The sequence below is a fragment of the Pagrus major genome, chromosome 22 (genome assembly GCF_040436345.1).
Source record: "Pagrus major chromosome 22, Pma_NU_1.0".
In the NCBI taxonomy this organism is placed as follows: Eukaryota; Metazoa; Chordata; class Actinopteri; order Spariformes; family Sparidae; genus Pagrus; species Pagrus major.
In genome coordinates, this window is record NC_133236.1 from 17822409 (window position 1) to 17834142 (window position 11734).

Sequence of the window (11734 nt, forward strand, 5' to 3'; positions counted from 1 at the left end):
GATTTGAAAAAGTGTCCGTACAGAGGGGTGCCAGCACGCTCCAAACGGCCCGAAACACGCTCCTAAACATGCCCTGGAGGAAGGATGTTGAAAAGTTGACATTGACACTTAGTCAAATTTCACCTTCCCATCCGTCCCATTCACTTTGCAGGCCTGCCTCCAACCCTGACCCAAGATTTGAAAAAGTGTCCGTACAGAGGGGTGCCAGCACGCTCCAAACGGCCCGAAACACGCTCCTAAACATGCCCTGGAGGAAGGATGTTGAAAAGTTGACATTGACACTTAGTCAAATTTCACCTTCCCATCCATCCCATTCACTTTGCAGGCCTGCCTCCAACCCTGACCCAAGATTTGAAAAAGTGTCCGTACAGAGGGGTGCCAGCACGCTCCAAACGGCCCGAAACACGCTCCTAAACACCCCCTGGAGGAAGGATGTTGAAAAGTTGACATTGACACTTAGTCAAATTTCACCTTCCCATCCATCCCATTCACTTTGCAGGCCTGCCTCCAACCCTGACCCAAGATTTGAAAAAGTGTCCGTACAGAGGGGTGCCAGCACGCTCCAAACGGCCCGAAACACGCTCCTAAACACCCCCTGGAGGAAGGATGTTGAAAAGTTGACATTGACACTTAGTCAAATTTCACCTTCCCATCCATCCCATTCACTTTGCAGCCTCCAACCCTGACCCAAGATTTGAAAAAGTGTCCGTACAGAGGGGTGCCAGCACGCTCCAAACGGCCCGAAACACGCTCCTAAACATGCCCTGGAGGAAGGATGTTGAAAAGTTGACATTGACACTTAGTCAAATTTCACCTTCCCATCCATCCCATTCACTTTGCAGGCCTGCCTCCAACCCTGACCCAAGATTTGAAAAAGTGTCCGTACAGAGGGGTGCCAGCACGCTCCAAACGGCCCGAAACACGCTCCTAAACACCCCCTGGAGGAAGGATGTTGAAAAGTTGACATTGACACTTAGTCAAATTTCACCTTCCCATCCATCCCATTCACTTTGCAGCCTCCAACCCTGACCCAAGATTTGAAAAAGTGTCCGTACAGAGGGGTGCCAGCACGCTCCAAACGGCCCGAAACACGCTCCTAAACATGCCCTGGAGGAAGGATGTTGAAAAGTTGACATTGACACTTAGTCAAATTTCACCTTCCCATCCATCCCATTCACTTTGCAGGCCTGCCTCCAACCCTGACCCAAGATTTGAAAAAGTGTCCGTACAGAGGGGTGCCAGCACGCTCCAAACGGCCCGAAACACGCTCCTAAACACCCCCTGGAGGAAGGATGTTGAAAAGTTGACATTGACACTTAGTCAAATTTCACCTGTATGTTTCACCTTCCCATCCGTCCCATTCACTTTGCAGGCCTGCCTCCAACCCTGACCCAAGATTTGAAAAAGTGTCCGTACAGAGGGGTGCCAGCACGCTCCAAACGGCCCGAAACACGCTCCTAAACATGCCCTGGAGGAAGGATGTTGAAAAGTTGACATTGACACTTAGTCAAATTTCACCTTCCCATCCATCCCATTCACTTTGCAGGCCTGCCTCCAACCCTGACCCAAGATTTGAAAAAGTGTCCGTACAGAGGGGTGCCAGCACGCTCCAAACGGCCCGAAACATGCTCCTAAACATGCCCTGGAGGAAGGATGTTGAAAAGTTGACATTGACACTTAGTCAAATTTCACCTTCCCATCCATCCCATTCACTTTGCAGGCCTGCCTCCAACCCCGACCCAAGATTTGAAAAAGTGTCCGTACAGAGGGGTGCCAGCACGCTCCAAACGGCCCGAAACACGCTCCTAAACACCCCCTGGAGGAAGGATGTTGAAAAGTTGACATTGACACTTAGTCAAATTTCACCTGTATGTTTCACCTTCCCATCCGTCCCATTCACTTTGCAGGCCTGCCTCCAACCCTGACCCAAGATTTGAAAAAGTGTCCGTACAGAGGGGTGCCAGCACGCTCCAAACGGCCCGAAACACGCTCCTAAACATGCCCTGGAGGAAGGATGTTGAAAAGTTGACATTGACACTTAGTCAAATTTCACCTTCCCATCCATCCCATTCACTTTGCAGGCCTGCCTCCAACCCTGACCCAAGATTTGAAAAAGTGTCCGTACAGAGGGGTGCCAGCACGCTCCAAACGGCCCGAAACACGCTCCTAAACACCCCCTGGAGGAAGGATGTTGAAAAGTTGACATTGACACTTAGTCAAATTTCACCTTCCCATCCATCCCATTCACTTTGCAGCCTCCAACCCTGACCCAAGATTTGAAAAAGTGTCCGTACAGAGGGGTGCCAGCACGCTCCAAACGGCCCGAAACACGCTCCTAAACATGCCCTGGAGGAAGGATGTTGAAAAGTTGACATTGACACTTAGTCAAATTTCACCTTCCCATCCATCCCATTCACTTTGCAGGCCTGCCTCCAACCCTGACCCAAGATTTGAAAAAGTGTCCGTACAGAGGGGTGCCAGCACGCTCCAAACGGCCCGAAACACGCTCCTAAACACCCCCTGGAGGAAGGATGTTGAAAAGTTGACATTGACACTTAGTCAAATTTCACCTGTATGTTTCACCTTCCCATCCGTCCCATTCACTTTGCAGGCCTGCCTCCAACCCTGACCCAAGATTTGAAAAAGTGTCCGTACAGAGGGGTGCCAGCACGCTCCAAACGGCCCGAAACACGCTCCTAAACATGCCCTGGAGGAAGGATGTTGAAAAGTTGACATTGACACTTAGTCAAATTTCACCTTCCCATCCATCCCATTCACTTTGCAGGCCTGCCTCCAACCCTGACCCAAGATTTGAAAAAGTGTCCGTACAGAGGGGTGCCAGCACGCTCCAAACGGCCCGAAACATGCTCCTAAACATGCCCTGGAGGAAGGATGTTGAAAAGTTGACATTGACACTTAGTCAAATTTCACCTTCCCATCCATCCCATTCACTTTGCAGGCCTGCCTCCAACCCCGACCCAAGATTTGAAAAAGTGTCCGTACAGAGGGGTGCCAGCACGCTCCAAACGGCCCGAAACACGCTCCTAAACACCCCCTGGAGGAAGGATGTTGAAAAGTTGACATTGACACTTAGTCAAATTTCACCTGTATGTTTCACCTTCCCATCCGTCCCATTCACTTTGCAGGCCTGCCTCCAACCCTGACCCAAGATTTGAAAAAGTGTCCGTACAGAGGGGTGCCAGCACGCTCCAAACGGCCCGAAACACGCTCCTAAACATGCCCTGGAGGAAGGATGTTGAAAAGTTGACATTGACACTTAGTCAAATTTCACCTTCCCATCCATCCCATTCACTTTGCAGGCCTGCCTCCAACCCTGACCCAAGATTTGAAAAAGTGTCCGTACAGAGGGGTGCCAGCACGCTCCAAACGGCCCGAAACACGCTCCTAAACACCCCCTGGAGGAAGGATGTTGAAAAGTTGACATTGACACTTAGTCAAATTTCACCTGTATGTTTCACCTTCCCATCCGTCCCATTCACTTTGCAGGCCTGCCTCCAACCCTGACCCAAGATTTGAAAAAGTGTCCGTACAGAGGGGTGCCAGCACGCTCCAAACGGCCCGAAACACGCTCCTAAACATGCCCTGGAGGAAGGATGTTGAAAAGTTGACATTGACACTTAGTCAAATTTCACCTTCCCATCCATCCCATTCACTTTGCAGGCCTGCCTCCAACCCTGACCCAAGATTTGAAAAAGTTTCCGTACAGAGGGGTGCCAGCACGCTCCAAACGGCCCGAAACATGCTCCTAAACATGCCCTGGAGGAAGGATGTTGAAAAGTTGACATTGACACTTCGTCAAATTTCACCTTCCCATCCATCCCATTCACTTTGCAGCCTCCAACCCTGACCCAAGATTTGAAAAAGTGTCCGTACAGAGGGGTGCCAGCACGCTCCAAACGGCCCGAAACACGCTCCTAAACATGCCCTGGAGGAAGGATGTTGAAAAGTTGACATTGACACTTAGTCAAATTTCACCTTCCCATCCATCCCATTCACTTTGCAGGCCTGCCTCCAACCCTGACCCAAGATTTGAAAAAGTGTCACGAAACGGCCCGAAACACGCTCCTAAACATGCCCTGGAGGAAGGATGTTGAAAAGTTGACATTGACACTTAGTCAAATTTCACCTTCCCATCCATCCCATTCACTTTGCAGCCTCCAACCCTGACCCAAGATTTGAAAAAGTGTCCGTACAGAGGGGTGCCAGCACGCTCCAAACGGCCCGAAACATGCTCCTAAACATGCCCTGGAGGAAGGATGTTGAAAAGTTGACATTGACACTTAGTCAAATTTCACCTTCCCATCCATCCCATTCACTTTGCAGCCTCCAACCCTGACCCAAGATTTGAAAAAGTGTCCGTACAGAGGGGTGCCAGCACGCTCCAAACGGCCCGAAACACGCTCCTAAACATGCCCTGGAGGAAGGATGTTGAAAAGTTGACATTGACAGTCAAATTTCACCTGTATGTTTCACCTTCCCATCCATCCCATTCACTTTGCAGGCCTGCCTCCAACCCTGACCCAAGATTTGAAAAAGTGTCCGTACAGAGGGGTGCCAGCACGCTCCAAACGGCCCGAAACACGCTCCTAAACATGCCCTGGAGGAAGGATGTTGAAAAGTTGACATTGACACTTAGTCAAATTTCACCTTCCCATCCATCCCATTCACTTTGCAGGCCTGCCTCCAACCCTGACCCAAGATTTGAAAAAGTGTCCGTACAGAGGGGCGCCAGCACGCTCCAAACGGCCCGAAACACGCTCCTAAACACCCCCTGGAGGAAGGATGTTGAAAAGTTGACATTGACACTTAGTCAAATTTCACCTGTATGTTTCACCTTCCCATCCTTCCCATTCACTTTGCAAGCCTGCCTCTAACCAAACCCTCACCCCAGATCCGAAAAAGTGTCCGTACAGAGAGGTGCCAGCACGCTCCAAACGGCCCGAAACACGCTCCTAAACACCCCCTGGAGGAACAATTGAAAAATTTTGCCCCCCCTGACAGTCAGATTTCACCTCTGATCCTTCCCATTCACTTTGCAAGCCTGCCTCTAACCAAACCCTGACCCCAGATCCGAAAAAGTGTCCGTACAGAGGGGTGCCAGCACGCTCCAAACGGCCCGAAACATGCTCCTAAACATGCCCTGGAGGAAGGATGTTGAAAAGTTGACATTGACACTTAGTCAAATTTCACCTTCCCATCCATCCCATTCACTTTGCAGGCCTGCCTCCAACCCCGACCCAAGATTTGAAAAAGTGTCCGTACAGAGGGGTGCCAGCACGCTCCAAACGGCCCGAAACACGCTCCTAAACACCCCCTGGAGGAAGGATGTTGAAAAGTTGACATTGACACTTAGTCAAATTTCACCTGTATGTTTCACCTTCCCATCCGTCCCATTCACTTTGCAGGCCTGCCTCCAACCCTGACCCAAGATTTGAAAAAGTGTCCGTACAGAGGGGTGCCAGCACGCTCCAAACGGCCCGAAACACGCTCCTAAACATGCCCTGGAGGAAGGATGTTGAAAAGTTGACATTGACACTTAGTCAAATTTCACCTTCCCATCCATCCCATTCACTTTGCAGGCCTGCCTCCAACCCTGACCCAAGATTTGAAAAAGTTTCCGTACAGAGGGGTGCCAGCACGCTCCAAACGGCCCGAAACATGCTCCTAAACATGCCCTGGAGGAAGGATGTTGAAAAGTTGACATTGACACTTCGTCAAATTTCACCTTCCCATCCATCCCATTCACTTTGCAGCCTCCAACCCTGACCCAAGATTTGAAAAAGTGTCCGTACAGAGGGGTGCCAGCACGCTCCAAACGGCCCGAAACACGCTCCTAAACATGCCCTGGAGGAAGGATGTTGAAAAGTTGACATTGACACTTAGTCAAATTTCACCTTCCCATCCATCCCATTCACTTTGCAGGCCTGCCTCCAACCCTGACCCAAGATTTGAAAAAGTGTCACGAAACGGCCCGAAACACGCTCCTAAACATGCCCTGGAGGAAGGATGTTGAAAAGTTGACATTGACACTTAGTCAAATTTCACCTTCCCATCCATCCCATTCACTTTGCAGCCTCCAACCCTGACCCAAGATTTGAAAAAGTGTCCGTACAGAGGGGTGCCAGCACGCTCCAAACGGCCCGAAACATGCTCCTAAACATGCCCTGGAGGAAGGATGTTGAAAAGTTGACATTGACACTTAGTCAAATTTCACCTTCCCATCCATCCCATTCACTTTGCAGCCTCCAACCCTGACCCAAGATTTGAAAAAGTGTCCGTACAGAGGGGTGCCAGCACGCTCCAAACGGCCCGAAACACGCTCCTAAACATGCCCTGGAGGAAGGATGTTGAAAAGTTGACATTGACAGTCAAATTTCACCTGTATGTTTCACCTTCCCATCCATCCCATTCACTTTGCAGGCCTGCCTCCAACCCTGACCCAAGATTTGAAAAAGTGTCCGTACAGAGGGGTGCCAGCACGCTCCAAACGGCCCGAAACACGCTCCTAAACATGCCCTGGAGGAAGGATGTTGAAAAGTTGACATTGACACTTAGTCAAATTTCACCTTCCCATCCATCCCATTCACTTTGCAGGCCTGCCTCCAACCCTGACCCAAGATTTGAAAAAGTGTCCGTACAGAGGGGCGCCAGCACGCTCCAAACGGCCCGAAACACGCTCCTAAACACCCCCTGGAGGAAGGATGTTGAAAAGTTGACATTGACACTTAGTCAAATTTCACCTGTATGTTTCACCTTCCCATCCTTCCCATTCACTTTGCAAGCCTGCCTCTAACCAAACCCTCACCCCAGATCCGAAAAAGTGTCCGTACAGAGAGGTGCCAGCACGCTCCAAACGGCCCGAAACACGCTCCTAAACACCCCCTGGAGGAACAATTGAAAAATTTTGCCCCCCCTGACAGTCAGATTTCACCTCTGATCCTTCCCATTCACTTTGCAAGCCTGCCTCTAACCAAACCCTGACCCCAGATCCGAAAAAGTGTCCGTACAGAGGGGTGCCAGCACGCTCCAAACGGCCCGAAACACGCTCCTAAACACCCCCTGGTGGAACAATTGAAAAATTTTACCCCTGACACTTAGTCACATTTCACCTCTGATCCTTCCCATTCACTTTGCAAGCCTGCCTCTAACCAAACCCTCACCCCATCAACCCTGACCCCAGATTCGAAAAAAGTGTCCGTACAGAGGGGTGCCAGCACGCTCCAAACGGCCCGAAACACGCTCCTAAACACCCCCTGGAGGAACAATTGAAAAATTTTGCCCCCCCTGACAGTCAGATTTCACCTCTGATCCTTCCCATTCACTTTGCAAGCCTGCCTCTAACCAAACCCTGACCCCAGATCCGAAAAAGTGTCCGTACAGAGGGGTGCCAGCACGCTCCAAACGGCCCGAAACACGCTCCTAAACACCCCCTGGTGGAACAATTGAAAAATTTTACCCCTGACACTTAGTCACATTTCACCTCTGATCCTTCCCATTCACTTTGCAAGCCTGCCTCTAACCAAACCCTGACCCTAGATCCGAAAAAATTCACCTTTCCACAGTTAAAAAAAAAAAAGTCCATACAAATGGGTGCCCGCCGACTCAAAATGGCCTGAAAAAAATTTTGCTCCGTCTCTACTGCAGGGTTTATTGATGTAAATGCAGAGTTTACACATTTCCATTGCACAAAAAAGCCTGGTCTTCGCGGGTTTAAGTGGGATTTTTGACTAGTAGGAAAGAGGTACTAGTTAAGCTATCATCCAGCTAACTTTCAAACCTTTATAATGAGCTTAGCCTAGGATATATTGAATATTAGGATGTCCGTTATGCTAACCTCTTGACTTAATGTATCTGTCAGACATTAACAGGGGAGCTCATGAAAAGTCAGACTTGTCCTCTTCACTGTATCTCACTTCTGCCTTAATGTAAACCAGATGTGACGGATGATGACTTGCCTACACTCTTTCATTTGCTACCGACGGATGCTGACCCGGGGCGTCATGGCTGCCCGGGGTCCCTGTCGGCCCATCGCCCTCTCTCCACCTCGGGGACGCTCGGCTCCTCCAGCGTTTTTAACACGGTGATTAATCACACACGGCGGCGGACATGCTGTGCTGAACACGGCCAATCACCTCCATTAAAGCGGGGGAGCTCCGGCCGACACAGAGAGCACTTTGTGCCGGGGAAACACAGGTCATTGTCCACCGCGACGCCTGGCTCGGTGGGGAGACATGAGGCTGGACTGTGTGCGACTGTTTTGACAACCTCGGCTAGGTTTCCCAAAACCGCATGTGTGCCTCATTTCCTATTTCATATCCTGGCCTGGTTAGCAGGATTACATGGGATTAATATAATAGATCACTGTGTTGTCATTTTACTCCCACTTTGATCAGTTAAGTCACAAACAGTAGGCATCAACAGGTTTGTCAGCTAACTACAGGAGTCATTTTAATCAAGATAGCCTGTTAGCTAATAAGAAATGTCATTTACTTAATCACTTATTTACTTGCTCAATTAATATGCTGCAGTTTATCTCCAGAAGTGGACTCCAGTGCCCCTCACAGGCTGTCTCTGCATGCTGTAGTAGTGTGTGACCTCCTGTAGATTTGAGACTTGAAAATAGAGCTGTTACACTTGTAAACAATACAAGAAGAAACAACCTACACCACTGTTTATTACAATAAATACATAGAAATAAAACCCAGAGTCTTGGTATAGCAATGTTTATTACAAGCAACACATAGAAATAAATACAATTCAGAGGTATTTTAAAGAAGCACAAATGATGTAGGCTGCAAGGTAAAAAAAAACAACAAAAAAAGTGATTTTTTATCCTAAGTAACTATCATGGCTAAATTTCAAAGTGCATGATTTTCAACTGAGACAATTGTGGCTGATATGATATAAAACATTAGGAACACTGAGGGTGTGCAGTTTTAAATACTTTATATACAGTTAGGTAGTTAAATCAAATGAGGTGTCAGGGCCCCTCAAAAGGGTCAAAGATACATCCAGGGGGCTATTAGATGAAAGGAAGAAAATACACAGTGCTGCTTCATAAATTTGGATACATTTGTCAGATTTGTCCTTCTTCCTCTTTGGACCTCAAACATTTATTTGAATGAAACAATGTGAGAAGTCTGGAGGAACTTCTAACAACTCACAGACATCTTAAACATAACAACGGCCCCCAGCTAGACACTGCTCTTTCATAGGGGTTCATAAACCAAAAGGTTTAGAGCCGCATGTTAATCTTTCCATTTATTGCATTTTAGAAACTTTTAGAAACTAAAGTTAAAGTACCTCAAAACTATACTAAGTACAGTTCTTGAGCAAATGTACTTTGTTTCATTTTATCACTAGGGACAATAAGATTCACAAAATGGTTTCTATGCCTCTGTGCACTAATCAAGTTGCTGTTCCAGAGCTGTGGCGACCTTTGTATATGAAATCCCATAACTTCATCATTTAATCCTATTAGACATTTGTATGTGAAATTTCATTGTAGTTATTGTATAATAATTCTTGAGTAATGGCCAAAAATGTGTTTTGTAAGGTCACAGTGAACTTGACCTCTGACCCTTTGGCCACCAAAATCGAATCAGTTCATCCTTAAGTCCAAGTGAACATTTGTACCAAATTTGAAGAAATTCTCTAGAGGCATTCTTGAGATTTAGCATTCATAAGAATGGGACAGATGGACGCAAAACTGGAAACATAATTAATAAATACAAAATGCTGTATTTCTGTTAATATGACATATTAATATGACACAAATGGTTAAATAATGAAGAACCATATCTAAGTTGAGTACAAAGATGTCCAATTTGATGAACTGCAATTGGAAAGTGGTTTGTAGTGATTATCAAAGGCCCCCAAACTTAAGGAGGGACTGGCCTAAATATCTCTGGTGGTCTTCAGGTACTGTGTATGATTAACTTTGTGCACTGTTATCAGACAGGATCAGGTTAAAATGTACAAAACTGAAAAGCTTTATCAAAAACAGTACACTTGCTTGACCTGGAGCTTTGGTTAGTTTGGTTGTCATAAAAATGGCTGTGAGCTCCAGAAAAAGAGCTGAAACTGTTGTCAACTGCCTTTTCCAAAGTCAAGACTGAACTGTCAAGCGCAAGTATGCGACAAAAATGTTGCTTAGTATTCCTTATACAACCCAAAAACAGACCAACTTTAAAACACTGTTTAAAACCTCTCCGTGTTGTCAGGGCAGTGTCTATGACACATTTGGAGGTGTGTTGAAGAGGATGGCTGCGGGATAATTCCTAGTTTCACTCTTGCTTGCAATATGCAATTATGGTGGTGTCTCATGAAAATATGAATACAACTCAGCCCCAACACAGCATAACGCTGTATGCAGCGCTTCATCATATGCTGCTGTACGAGTGTTAGATGTGTACTGATGTGATCAATCCGGAGAGAGCTGATAACTGGCAGCCTGGGTGCCGAGCCAATCAAGAGAGCTGTCAAAGAGGCTTTTCATTGGCCCAGCAGGAAGCTGGACAGCAGTGTCACCGACAGGGACTCTTCAGTCTGGCAGACATACAGGCGGGCAGAGCCGGGTGAGCGCCTTGGCACTGGAAGTGGAGCCGGCATTCTGGTGGAGCAGTGGCTGGCACCGGGACCAGGCTGGCCTCTCCAGTGGCAGAGAGGGAGATCACACACACATACACACACTCTGCCACACTCCTGCTGAGGAGCAAACGGAGGCTGGCAGGGAGGGCTGCTCCTGAAAAGCTGCCGTTGTCTGGAGATGGCTTTCATGTGAATGGGAGCCTTAATAGGCGTTGTGTGACGGCTCTCGCTGCACGCTGAGCACCGAGTGATCCTCTTCTGTTGGGTTTTAATTAATAAGCAATGTTTGAAGGCTGCAATGCACTTGGAGGGACAACACAGTGACTCCTTGGTGGCCTTGATGCTGTTTGTTTTTGAGTCATACTCAAACTCCCACTGAGGTGACCACATAGGCTGGGAGGCGCTGACTTTTTTCCTAAACTATTTTCACTCGATGTAAGAAAAACACACTTTTAGGTCTACTAGAGCTCTGTGGCTTTCAGTTATTATACTGGAAGTTTGGGCCAGCAAAAGTATGTCAGCTCTACCTTTTCTTCAACTAAATAGTGATTACAACCTAAACGATGTTAGTCAGGTAAAAGCTGCTGGTAAAATTAAGCATACTTACGCACAAATCTGTCAATAGACATCTAAATAAATAGCACACATATAGGCATTAACTTTCATTTCAACACAATCTTTTTTCCCCTCCAGGATGTGAAGTTATGCAACTTAAAAAAATTGTGAACCATGTTAAAAATAGTCACTCTGATCACATTTGTGGGGATGCAAAAAAAATGCAATATGATAGTACTGTAACAGCACAGAGCCAGTATTTTGGACAACAGATGCATCAAATGGTCACAAACTATTTGCACAGTGTTAACATGTGCTTTGCTGACACCATCCCAAACAAATTTACTGTGATTTCAAAGTACAGATGACATGAATGATGAGGACAGACAGCGCGCTTCATCTCACGATTCTTTTATGGACTAAGGCTGCCACCTGGTGGATCATGAGGACATCAGCAGCTGAGGTCTGCCCATAAAATTAAGCACCAACTTTTCACAACATACTGGCAGTGTTTTGATTCCTGAAGAACTCAAACATAGGTGCGAAATAAATCGTGTTTTTCCTAGAA